Source organism: Microplitis mediator, chromosome 5, assembly GCF_029852145.1.
Source record: "Microplitis mediator isolate UGA2020A chromosome 5, iyMicMedi2.1, whole genome shotgun sequence".
NCBI classification, from domain to species: domain Eukaryota; kingdom Metazoa; phylum Arthropoda; class Insecta; order Hymenoptera; family Braconidae; genus Microplitis; species Microplitis mediator.
In genome coordinates this window covers 5785092-5799545 of record NC_079973.1, presented here as the reverse complement: position 1 = coordinate 5799545, position 14454 = coordinate 5785092, and the positions used below count along the sequence as shown (strand labels likewise).

Genomic DNA, 14454 nt, shown 5'->3' with positions numbered 1-14454 from the left:
CTTCTTGGGAAACGATAAGCATTTGTCAGATGGAATTTAAATGACATCCAAATAATGCCAGTGGAGTTTTAATCGGACTTTTGTTATCGTATGTATATAAAAAGTGGAAAAAACGTATGTGGAGACATACTGTAAATTAAGCATATTCAACAGAAATGATTGAATGATATCTACACTATAATTATAAGATATATCCATAACAAAAAAATATTAAAATACTTTGAACAAAAAAAAAAAAAAAAAAAAAAAGAAACGAACTGATTTAATTGCGACTTAAATCAAAATTAAATATAAATTAAATCAAAAAATCATACCCATCAAAAAACTGTTTCTGGCCAAGTTAGAGATTTTTTCGATCATCGGTTTAAAAGACGTGAAATTTTGAAAAAAAAAACCGCCGTTTTCACGGTTTTTTGTTCATAACTTCCATAATAATGAACAAAATTCTGCGTTTTTTTCAAAATTTTAGATTTTTTATGTACTTTTCGAAAAAATATAGAAAAAAATTGAGCCAAGTAATTGATTGTATGATTTCTGAAATTCAAAATTTTAATCGTGATTTTGAAACTGTTTGTGTCCCTTAATTTTTTTGAAATTTTTTACGTTAAACTTTTATTAATTCTAAAAATTTTGAGTCCTGGCTGATAGAGGGATTCGAACAATTGCTATTGTTTTTTTGATTTTTGAAAATTAAAAAATTTTTTTTTTGGCCTTAATCATTATTCAAACGATTTTTTGCTATTGTTTACTCTTTCTAGAGTTATTTTGAATTTTTTCTACTACTAAAAAAGTTTTGAAAAAAAATCCCAGTTTTGGTTAAAAACAAAAAAAAATTATGAATAATATTATCTATTTATTTTATTTTATAATATACATTATTCTGTATTTTATTTAATATTCAAATTCTTGGCGCCACTTTTCCTGCAAACTTTTTATTAATTTATCCAAATAATAAAGAAATAGCTTTAATTTTTTTCTATATTTAAAAATAGCAACACGACAGACACTAAATTTTCTGCATGGTGGCGCTGTGAGTTTTTTCTATGCCTCCAACCATTTACATGTCCATATATAGAAATAATGGAAAGTTTGCAGAGAAAATAGCACTAGAAATTCAAATAACAAATAAAATACAGGATAATGTATATAATAAAATAAAATAAATAAATAACATTTTTTGTAATTTTTTGTTTAAATGAATTTTGGAATTTTTTTACAACTCCTTTCATTTATCGAAATTGAGGTAGTTTGGCACCAAAAACTCTCAAACTTGGATCTTATTTTTTTATATTTATTTGAAACATTAAGCTTAAATGTACTTGAGAAAAAAAAAATTAGAATTTTTTACCACGTCATTTAAAAGATATAATTAATTTAAATCATGTAATTATACACGGGCTTTTGTGGTGATTTTTATTCATTTTTACCGGAAATTAGCATTTGTAAAAATTAACAAACTTGACTTACAAAAAAAAAAACTTTTTATTCGATAATTTGATCCCGAAAGTGTATAAAAAAGTTTTGGCATAACTTACCACACGGTTTTTTTAAAAGAAATTTTTTGAAAAAGATCAAAATAAAAAACCAAAAACTTGGTTATTTGAATTTTTCACCTAAATTTTGAGATTGTGTGAAAAAAATAAGAGTATAAAAGTTGTAGATCTTTTCAATACCCAAAACTTTGCCAGTTAACTTTTTTCCATGGGACTTGTAGTATTGCTGGAAATCGCCATAAACCATTTTTTACCCTTGAAAACTCGACCCCTCCCACTTTTCGAACTCGGATCGCCCGTAATTCCTTTTTCTTTTGAATTTTATCATATTCTTCACCTTTTCTAATGGATTTTATCTTACTGTTATTTTTTACACTTTTTACCATTTTGGAAGGCTTCGGCCATGGTCTACATGACATATGTGGCATATAAAAAAATTATGGTTAGGATGTATTTGAAATGAGCACTTGATGCATACTTAATAGTCACTTAATACTTACTTATTATTCACTTAATATTCACACGATGCATACTTAATTCTCTTTGCGACGAAAATGTGCGCAGCGATTCGAATCTCTTGATTATGGCCGCTCCATGCTCGGTGATCATAAATTCAGCATTGTATGTACATTTAAAACGTTTAAAAATTTTTTTAATGCATACCCTCAAGATGGATCGACAGCACTTAATGAGCACTTAATACTATTTGCGACAACAATGTGCGCAGTGAACCAAATCTCTTGATTCCGTCTGCTCCATGCTCGGTGATCATCAATCTAGCATTGTATGCACATTTAAAACGTTTAAAAATTTTTTTAAATGCACACTCTCGAGCTGAATCGACAGCACTTAATGAGCACTTAATTCTCTTTGCGACAAAAATGTGCTCGGCGATACAAATCTTTTGATACCGACCACTCTATGATTGGTTATCGTCGAGCTAGCATTGTTAGGTACGTTAAATATGTTTGAAAATTTTTTTTCATGCATACTCTCGGGCTGGATCGACAGCACTTAATGAGCACTTAATTCTCTTTGCAACAAAAATGTGCTCAGCCATTCAAACCTTTTGATACCGACCACTCCATGCTCGGTGATTATTAATATAGCATTGTATGCACATTAAACGTTTAAAAATTTTTTTAATACATACTCTCGGGCTGGATCGACAGCACTTCATGAGCACTTAATTATTTTTGTGACAAAAATGTGCGCAGCGATTTAAAACTTTCGATACTTACCACTCTATGCTTGGTGTTCGTCGAGCTAGCATTGTTCGGTATGTTAAATATGTTTACAAATTTTTTTAATGCATACTCTCAAGCTAAATCGACAGCACTTAATGAGCACTTAATTTTTGTTGCGAGAAAAATGTGCGCGGCGATTCCAATCTCTTGATTTCGCCCGCTCCATGCTCGGTGATTATCAATCTAGCATTATATGCACATTTAAAGCGTTTGGAAATTTTTTTTCATGCATACTCTCGGGCTGGATCGACAGCACTTAATGAGCACTTAATTCTCTTTGCGACAAAAATGTGCTCAGCGAATCAAATCTTTTGATACCGACCACTGTATGCTTGGTGGTTGTCGAGCTAGCATTGTTTTGTATGTTAAATATGTTTAAAAATTTTTTTTAATGCATACTCTCAAGCTAAATCGACAGCACTTAATGAGCACTTAATTCGTGTTGCGAGAAAAATGTGCGTGGTGATTCCAATCTCTTGATTTCGCCTGCTCTATGCTCGGTGATCATCAATCTAGCATTGTATGCACATTTAAAGCGTTTAAAAATTTTTTTTAAAGCACACTCTCGAGCTGGATCGACAGCACTTAATTTTCTTTGCGACATAAATGTGCTCAGCGATTCAAATCTTTTGTTTCCGACCACTCCATGCTCGGTGATCATCAATGTAGATTTGTATTGACATTTAAAACGTTTAAAAATTTTTTTTAATGCATACTCTCGGGCTGGATTGACAGCACTTAATAAGCACTTAATTTTTTTTGCGACATAAATGTGCTCAGCCATTCAAACTTTTTGATACCCACCACTGTATGCTTGGTGGTCGTCGAGCTAGCATTGTTTTGTATGTTAAATATGTTTGAATATTTTTTTAATGCATACTCTCGCGCTGAATCGAGAGCACTTAATGAGCACTGAATTCTCTTGGCGACATAAATGTGCTCAGCGATTCAAACCTTTCAATACCGACCACTCTATGTTTAGTGATCATCAATCTAGCATTGCATGCACATTTAAAACGTTTAAAAATTTTTTTTAATGCGTACTCTCGGGCTGGATCGACAGCACTTAATGAGCACTTAATTCTTGTTGCGAGATAAATGTGCGCGGCGATTCCAATCTCTTGATTTCGCCCGCTCCATGCTCGGTGATCATCAATCTAGCATTGTATTTACATCTAAAACGTTTAAAAATTTGTTTTAATGCATACTCTCCGGCTGGATCGACAGCACTTAATGAGCACTTAATTCTTTTCGTGACAAAAATATGCGCAGCGATTTAAAACTTTCGATACTTACCACTCTATGCTTGGTGGTCGTCGAGCTAGCATTGTTCGGTATGTTAAATATGTTTAAAAATTTTTTTAATGCATACTCTCAAGCTAAATCGACAACACTTAATGAGCACTTAATTCTTGTTGCGAGAAAAATGTGCGCGGCGATTCCAATCTCTTGATTCCGCCCGCTCCATGCTCGGTGATCGTCAATCTAGCATTGTATGCACATTTGAAGCGTTAAAAAATTTTTTTCAATGCATACTCCCGAACTGGAACGACAGCACTTAATGAGCACTTAATTTTCTTTACGACAAAAATGTGCTCAGCGATTCAAATCTCTTGTTTCAGACCACTCCATGCTCGGTGATCATCAATCTAGCATTGTATTTACATTTAAAACGTTTGAAAATTTTTTTAATGCATACTCTCGAACTGGATCGACAGCACTTAATGAGCACTTAATTCTCTTTGCGACAAAAATGTGCTCAGCGAATCAAATCTTTTGATACCGACCACTGTATGCTTGGTGGTTGTCGAGCTAGCATTGTTTTGTATGTTAAATATGTTTAAAAATTTTTTTTAATGCATACTCTCAAGCTAAATCGACAGCACTTAATGAGCACTTAATTCGTGTTGCGAGAAAAATGTGCGTGGTGATTCCAATCTCTTGATTTCGCCTTCTCTATGCTCGGTGATCATCAATCTAGCATTGTATGCACATTTAAAGCGTTTAAAAATTTTTTTTAAAGCACACTCTCGAGCTGGATCGACAGCACTTAATTTTCTTTGCGACATAAATGTGCTCAGCGATTCAAATCTTTTGTTTCCGACCACTCCATGCTCGGTGATCATCAATGTAGATTTGTATTGACATTTAAAACGTTTAAAAATTTTTTTTAATGCATACTCTCGGGCTGGATTGACAGCACTTAATAAGCACTTAATTTTTTTTGCGACATAAATGTGCTCAGCCATTCAAACTTTTTGATACCGACCACTGTATGCTTGGTGGTCGTCGAGCTAGCATTGTTTTGTATGTTAAATATGTTTAAAAATTTTTTTTAATGCATACTCTCAAGCTAAATCGACAGCACTTAATGAGCACTTAATTCGTGTTGCGAGAAAAATGTGCGTGGTGATTCCAATCTCTTGATTTCGCCTTCTCTATGCTCGGTGATCATCAATCTAGCATTGTATGCACATTTAAAGCGTTTAAAAATTTTTTTTAAAGCACACTCTCGAGCTGGATCGACAGCACTTAATTTTCTTTGCGACATAAATGTGCTCAGCGATTCAAATCTTTTGTTTCCGACCACTCCATGCTCGGTGATCATCAATGTAGATTTGTATTGACATTTAAAACGTTTAAAAATTTTTTTTAATGCATACTCTCGGGCTGGATTGACAGCACTTAATAAGCACTTAATTTTTTTTGCGACATAAATGTGCTCAGCCATTCAAACTTTTTGATACCCACCACTGTATGCTTGGTGGTCGTCGAGCTAGCATTGTTTTGTATGTTAAATATGTTTAAAAATTTTTTTATTGCATACTCTCAAGCTAAATCGACAGCACTTAATGAGCACTTAGTTTTCTTTGCGACATAAATGTGCTCAGCGATACAAATCTTTTGATACCGACCACTCTATGCTTGGTTATCGTCGAGCTAGTATTGTTAGGTATGCTAAATATGTTTGAATATTTTTTTAATGCATACTCTCGCGCTGAATCGAGAGCACTTAATGAGCACTGAATTCTCTTGGCGACAAAATGTGCGCAGTGGTTGAAATCCCCTGATTCCGGCACGCTCCATGCTTAGTGATTGTCGAACTAGCATTGTTATGTATGTTAAATATGTTTAAAATTTTGTTTTAAGCATTCTCTTAAGCTGGATCGACAGCACTGAATGAGCACTAATTATGCAGCTATGAGCCAATTTTCTATGCATTGTTAATTTGTACTTTTATATGGTACAATGCTAGCTTGCAGAGAAGCTAGCATTGTACCAATTTTCTCAGATCCAAATATAGCACTAAATTCCGTACACCGGCATTAAATTGGCACTAAATTAGCACTAAATTAATAAATAAAAATCGTGCGATTCTGCTCAAATGACAATGCTGGCTTTACAGACGTAATTACCTCGGTACTTGATAATAGTATTTGTCACTAGTTGTCTACGATATTTTAAATAATGAATGCTCAAAATCAAAACACCGTTAAATTCCTAAAGTTGGCGTCATGCAGTCGAAATAATTCTGATAATTTTTCTTTAAAAGAATCAATATTTATTTATTTTGTTCAATTTCGAGCAGGCATTATTTAATAGTAGATTGCACGGCGAGTGGGTTAAGTGAGTCTTTATACGGAAAGCACAATGTTTTTAACACGAGTCGTAGATGCACACGTACGAGTGCTAACGAGTGCTTAGTGTTCACTGAGATGAGTGCTAAGAACATTGTGTTTAAAGAATAATGACAGCCCACTTGTTATGCACTATACTTTAGTCAACAAATGTCTGATTTTCGCGAATTATTATATCAGCAAAATAATCCCTAAATCAAGTAGATTATAAATGATACTAGTTCTTGACGGTTCTCACCACTCAATTTTTATTTATTTTAATTAATAAAATGTAGCCAACGTATTTCTATGCATACGCTGACATCAAAATTGTCAGATTGATTGTACTTCTCATTCCGAATACATTTAGTGTCGAGATAATTAGCTCTTGTGATAATAGTAAAGTTTGTTTTTGAGAACGAATGATAATGACTTTAGAGGAATGTGATTATGTATTCAAGTGCGTTTGTTTATGACCCCCATAATCAAACGCTATTGAGGAACACAGGACTTGCTTTCTGACAAATTATTAACCATCGATCGGTAAATGACCATTTAGGGTTTGCTTTGCAGATATGATGAGGCGCGATAATCAGACATGCGCTGAATAAGATTACAGTATATATAACTGATAAAAATTATACACGGAACGAAAATTATGGCAACTTTTGCTATGAATTATGGGAATAGTTCCCATAATGCTATAGGAATAATACCCATACCATTATAGGGATGGTTCCCATAATATATGGGAATAGTTCCCATATTGATGTATTGGTTGTCAGAATACCTCCACGAGGTATAACGTAGAGCACTCCGCGCGATACCGACATGGTCTGGGTTCGATTCCCAGTTCGGGCTATCTATATTTTTCTCAATTTATCTATAAATTGTCTTATTGAGGAGGTTTGCATGTTTAGGTTTCCACTATATAAAATTGGTGTATTGACCAATACACCAAGGGAATGATTCCTATAAAATATAGGGTTCATTCCTATATTTTATGGAAATGATTCCCATAATATTATAGGAACAATTCCTATAATGTTATGGGTAGCATTCCCATCATTCTAGGAACTGTTCTTATAATTATGGGAAACTTTCTTATAATTATAGGAACTGCTCCCATAATTTATGGTCATAATTCCTATGTTGGCATAGGAAAAATTTTTATAGAATTATGGGAACCGTTTCTATAATTTTCTTTCCGTGTAGATATAAAAATTCAATATTTTATAAGAACGTTATTTTTTTTTTGTTACTTATAAATATATTTGAATCCATAAAAAGTCACGTTTAGCTCAGTGAGTTTTTTCCATTTATTATCTCTCTCCACAAAATCAGCCGTATAAAAAAAAAATTTTGTCCCATTGGAGATGATTTTAGCAACTGTATCACGTACATTGGATAGACGATCGAGCGTCGACTTAAAGCAACAAACCTTAGCTCACGTATCGAATGACGTAAGCCCGATAGGTTATTTCTTTCTTTGATACCATTGTGCATGGACAGTTTCTATTACATTACGAAACGAAGTACTTGAAACGATGAGTTGACTGGCCGAAAGCCAAAATCTTTTTATATTTCTTATTTACATTTAGCAGTGCCATTACTTGCTAACAATCGGCTACACTGTTTGCATCACACAAATTACAGTTCAAATGCAATCAATTAAGTTAATTTGTCATATGACTAGTCAGTTAATATTTGTGTTATATGTGAGTTTAGATTATAGAGTAAATAGAACTCTATAATAGAGCAACGTGTCATTTAAATCTAGATACATGTACAAATAATTCATCAAAGCTGAGCTTGACTACTTCGCGGTTCATCAAAACCCAATGCACTGAATATTCTCTGAATTGAAACTAAATGTGAAAAATTTAAAGGCGGCTCATTACTCAAGAATTAAACCGAAAAATATATATACCGAATTCACTACTGTCAAATTTTCAATAAACGACGTCCCTAAATTTATTCATTTTTATCGTAATTTCAAAAAAATCACTTTGCACACACAGTAAATCGAGAGTTTTTGTCAGCGGAGTGATTTCGGAAAAAATGTAGATCTTAGTTTGACCCCCATCCACTGTGATTTTGAAGCTTTATGGTCTTAAAAATTTATGAACTTGAGATGCGATCTTCTGGTTAGTGAGCAGTATCAATATATCAATAAGATACGATTACTTAACGCAAATAGAAATTAACATTTTAATTTGAGTAGTCAAGTTTAATTTTTCCAATAGATTAAATCATTTCATTAGCCAGTTGTCATTCATAATTTTCGTGTTCTCTAGCGATTGAAAAACTGTAGTCCACTTTTTAGATACTAATGAAATGATATTGAAAGCATTGTTTAAAAAAAGTTTTTCCACGGCTGAAAAAAATTTATTCAAGTTTTGCAAACTTTAAAGTCCGTCGCGATGGTACTGAGGCATTTTTTTTTTTATTCAACACTTCGAACATCTTGGTGTTCTTCCACCTTGGTTGTCTTTTCTACTTGTTCGTTCGCGTCAACCATTTTGGTAGACCACAACGACGACGGAATTCAGTTCGACGAATTCACTGGAATAATTTTCCGAATTCCCTGTTGGATAGATAATTAAGGAAGTTTTGCCAGGACAATCACTACTTGTCTTTAGTTTATATATATATCTATATATATATATTGGTTTTATTCTTCTTGGAAAATATCTCTTACTCAAAGTTCGAAGCTTTCTGTCATCATGTCTTCAATCTAGTAAGATGCAACTCGCTTAGTTGCCTACCGCTTTCTCGGTCGATGGGATAAGACGTAGCAAGAAGATGCCAACATTGCAAACTTGCCAACCAAGAGTAGGTATATAGAAGAAACCAAAGGGAGAACTGAATATAACCTATCACACAGTTTCTTCGCTATTTTCTTTTTTTTTCATTCCTCTCTATTTTTTTTTTTTTTTTTTTTTTTTTTCATTTCTTACTCCTTCCTTTACTTCTTCTTTATTTCTCGTTCTCTTCTTCGCTCATTCGTTTTCTCTTTAGGGTTTCTTTTCCCCTGTCGTGCGATGGCTTCAAGTATTCCCGAGTTCAATTTTCATCTTAGATGCATCCACCAAAAACGAGTGACGTTGCGACGTCAACAGTCTTTTGAAATATTGCATTTTTCTTTTATAAATTAAAAAGAAAAGAAAGTTATGGAATATATGTACATATATATTTATAAATATGAGAATTTTACTTGGTTATACGGAAAATATGAAAGCTATTATCCCATAAAAAAATTAGAGGAAAAAATTAAATTTTTCGCAGAATATTTATTTGAAATTTTTTTTTTTTTCGCTCAAAATTATTTAAAAAAATAAAAACCGACAAATTCAAATGCTATTTATAAATAAATCCATATACTTTTTATCAAAATTTAATTAAAGAAAAACATTGTCTGTATGTTTATGTCAATAATTCCAGTATTGGAATAAATATACGATCAAAGTTAAGAGAATATATATGGGTATAGCATTTTTATTTTATTTTTCTGTTATGCACACCCAGAGTTTGTCTAATCTTGCTTTCAATCTCGCTTGCGAACTCTGATAGTCATAAAAAAAAATCCCATGAGATATGTGGAAGATACATTGAATCTGACACCTATCTACTGGTGATATCCCACGAGATTTTTCAATTTCACTTCTACATCGTGATATTACGGCTTCATAAGAAATCTATTTATACTGTAAAATATAAATATACATAAATCTCATGGGCAATATTAACAATCAGAGATCTAGATTTTAAATAAAAAATGAAACAGTAAGAAGTATACATTTTTATTTTCTGAAATGACGGGTTATAAATTATTTAATACTATTTCGAGAATCAAAAAAAGTTTTTTTGCTATAATTGATTGTTTCGTTTTCTATATGAAAAATTTAGACGATTAATTTGATAAAATATTCATTATGATGAATTCAAAATTTACAAAATAAATATTGAAAAAATTCTATTCTCTAAAAGTAAATTAGAGAAAACTAGTGATTATTCACTATTTGCTAAGCAAATTTCATTAATTCACTTTTAGAAAATTAATTTTTTTTTTACGCAAGCGTTAATTGTTGTAATCATAGTTTTGGATGATTCACAAAGAAATACATTGGCGAAATATAGGATAAACTTTTCTGCTACAGAATTTTGAACAGCAATGATGATCTTCAATACACTTGAAATTAGAAAAAGTACTCAAATTAAAAAGTAGAATATTTTATAGTTGGTGCCACGACTAGTCGTTCGAAAACAAAACAACTCCGATACCAAAATAATCGTAACATTTAACTAAAAATAAATCTGAAAAATATTATTTGTTATTTACTGAAAATGCCTGAAAAAATAACTGCCTTGAATTTAATTAATTCAATGAAAATTTAATGGTGCGCTATTGAGTTTTTTGTGCACAGAAAAAAATATACTTTAAGGTACACGGTAAGAAATATTTTGCGGATATCACTATGCCAGTATGGACGTGAACGCCATACTGTATGGTATTGAAGATTTTTATAGGTTATAAAATTGTATGCATAGATGATTCAATAATTGCGGGAATAGTAACATTGGCAATAGTTGTCGCGGACGCCGCAGTGTCAGTATGGCCGTCAGGCCCATACTGCATTGCCGTATCCACAATGCTTCTGGCAGATAAACCTAGTCTGACGACATCTATATAGTATCGGCGGTAATACGATAGTATTCATTGATTGAAACGCCAGAAATTATGGCTGGAAATACTAGTAGCATTGTGCCCTCGGCATTGTAATATGGGTCTCAGGGCCATGCTGTTTCGCCGTGCCTGCTATGCATACGTGTGAGCAATACAATAGCTACAGTACTATACATTATAGTAAATAACGCCATACTTCTGGGACTCGTTACAATACTGTCTTGGAATATTTCACATATTATTTTAGTATCTGTCTTGAGACCATACCAGCATGGTGTTGAACGCCATGCATTTCTTACCGTGTAGTTGTTTCGAGGTAGTTACGTTCAAAAGTATAGCATACCAAATAAAAAAAACAGTATAACAAGCGGTTAATTAAATGCCGCTCATATAAGGTGGCCTCTTTATAAGAGCCCATGTTAAAATTTCAATATTTTGAAATCGTTTTTCATAAAATTGGGGTAGTCAATGTTACTCGGATTAGTCTCATATGATTTGTAGTCAATCAAAGAACAATCATGTGAAGTTTTATAAAAACCCTACATTAAATCAATCCACGCAACAGCTACCTTAAACGTTAGTGTTTGAAATTATAACCCGAAACCTGCGTGAAAATATAGGGAATTTTAACGCTCCAAACAATAAATTTTATAATACGTATCATAAATTTTTAATGTTTAAGTTACGATTTTTAAAGTTCAAAAACTAATTTTTCCTGCATAGACAATAAATTTTAATATGTATCCTATAGTGATTTACGTTTTAATTATAAATGAAAGTTACTATTCAGGATGATAAAATATTTACTGATCACTTTGTCAATATGCTACTTATCGTTTCTCAATTTATATAGTTCATTTTTCAGTTTTATTTTATTACTATAAATTCTCATTCGCATTTTTTTTTCACTTCCTTCTTACTTATGGTTCAAGTTCGTGAATAGGTGTACTATTTATTCGATTATTATGGTATCGGTTATTTTGTTACGGAACCATTCCAGTTAACCTGAGTAACTTCTAACCTGTCATATTCATTTAAATCTTTTTACAAGTAGGTATATTTAGACAAAATTTTCACTTTTAATTGTGTGTCTTGGAATTATGAATTGTCAGTATAATTTTACAAGTGCATAAAAAATGTCAATTTTTACTAAACGATTTTTGAATTTTTTTTTTTTAACGAATTCTTTTTAACGTAGATAAAAGTTACTCACTTAACTCTATCATAATAAAATAAAATTTAATAATTACAATATGTTTATTTTTCCTGCATTGAACTATTTCTCTTTCATGATTCATTTCGATTTTGTCAACTGTAGTTTTAGTATCAACAGCGCAGATACGTGGCATCGAATATACTGAAGGCTCACAGATTTTTGAACAGCATTGACTGTCTCTACTACACTTTATGAGTAATTCAGAAAATAATTAACTTGGTATAGATAATTGCTATTATTAATTTATATTATTTGTAGTCACTCTAAATTAAACGCAATAAATTAGTTTAACGGGTTTCAAATAAAAATATTCATGGAATTATTTACTTATTAATATATTTGAATTTGTTTCAAAAATATTTTCATTCAACCAAAAAATTTATTCGTTTTCATATTTTTATAATCATGGAATACTGACAAAAAATTATTATTCGCTCAAATTTTGTTATTACTATCGTCTAATTCGTTCTCCCCATACGAAAAAAATATATATCCGGATATATCCGCGCAAATCTGCATATATGCGACATATATTTTTATATGTCGCATATATACAGAATCGCCTGGATATATATTTTTTTCGTATGGGTCGTAACTATTTTTTCTGGATCAACTCAATATATACGTTCATCTTACTTACATATATATTTTCTGTTAAGCAGGTTGGATGGATTATTGCTCCTCCCACACTAGTTAGAATAAATATTTTAATAAAAACTAAATACTTCATGTTGAATGATTTTAATTTGACTTAAAAAAAAATATTTAAGTGTCTTTTTATACTTTTTTTCTTGTTGACGAGTTTCAAAATACTCTAAAAACACATCAAACTGAGAATCAATGATATAAATATCCGAGTAATTGTTAAAAACACATTAATGTTGTTTAATTATTTTCCTGTATTGTCTCCCGGTCAATTAAAACTTTGGTTATTCCATTAATAATTCAATAGTTATTGACTTCCGAAAATAATATTTTTTTTAACTTATAAATAACCTCTATTAATGAAATAGTCTTTATTGAAATTTATTTGACCAAAATACTTATTTATTGAAGAAGATATTTGACCCTTTCCCGGTTTGGAGTCTCGAGGAGTCTCGGTATGAGCTGTGTGAAGATAAAACCAATCACAGTTCTCAGTAAGGCTGTGTGAGTAACGGTTCAATCGTAGTAGTGCATGCATGCGCCCCTTCTACTATTTTTTCTGCCCCTCCTCTACTAAATAGGCTAGCGCTCTCTCACTTAAAGACGAAGGCATACGATTCAAATTAAGAGTAGGGATTCAAGGTCAACCAGAAAGGGTTAATCTTTAGTGAAAATGAGCACTGAAGTGACTTGTTACTTAACAAATTTTGGGATTCATTTTCAACTATTCATCGATGTATAAATAAATTTACAATTCGAAATAATATTCAGGGGGAAGTCAGGCCTCTAAAGAAAAAAATAAATTGCACACCTCAAGCGCGAAAGCGCTGAGGGTGCTTTACTCACTGTTCTTCCTCGTTTTTTAAATTTTAAATGTATTAAATTGTCATTTATATCTAAAGAAAGTAACGAATTTTCAGTTTTGGTAAAAAAAAAATTTTTTATTTTCGGGTAAAACGGGTTATTCATTACAAAAAAATCATACACGGTAACAAATGCATGGCGTTCAACACCATGCTGGTATAATCTCAAGACAGATACTAAAACAGTATTGTAGCGAGTCCCAGAAGTATGGCGTTATTTACTATACTGTATAGTACTGGAGCTATTGTATTGCTCACACGTATGCATAGCAGGTACGGCGAAACAGCATGGTCCTGAGACCCATACAATTCTACTAGTTTTTCCTGCCATAATTTCTGGCGTGTTAATCAATGTATACTATCGTATTACCACTAAAACTATATAGATGTCGTTAGACTAGGTTTATCTGCCAGAAGCATTGTGGATACGGCAACGCAGTATAGGCCTGACGGCCATACTGACATTCTGGCGTCCGCGACAACTATCGCCAATGTTACTATTCCCGCAATGGTTGAATCTTCTATGCATACATATTTTATAACCTATAAAAATCTTCGATACCATCCAGTATGGCGTTGACGCCCATACTGGCATAGTGATATCCGCAAAATATTTTTTACCGTGTACAAGTATTATGGAAGTATTTTTGCAAGAACTGAAAAAAAAGTCAAATAAAAATTTAAGA

At 32.1% G+C, this 14454-nt stretch overlaps 1 protein-coding gene across 3 annotated transcripts in view; it reads left to right on the top strand.

Annotated features, from left to right (window-relative positions):
- The window catches only part of LOC130667515 (TWiK family of potassium channels protein 9-like), a 345622-nt gene that overhangs the window by 183459 nt on the left and 147709 nt on the right, over positions 1 to 14454 (top strand). The gene's annotated exons all lie outside the window — the stretch shown is intronic.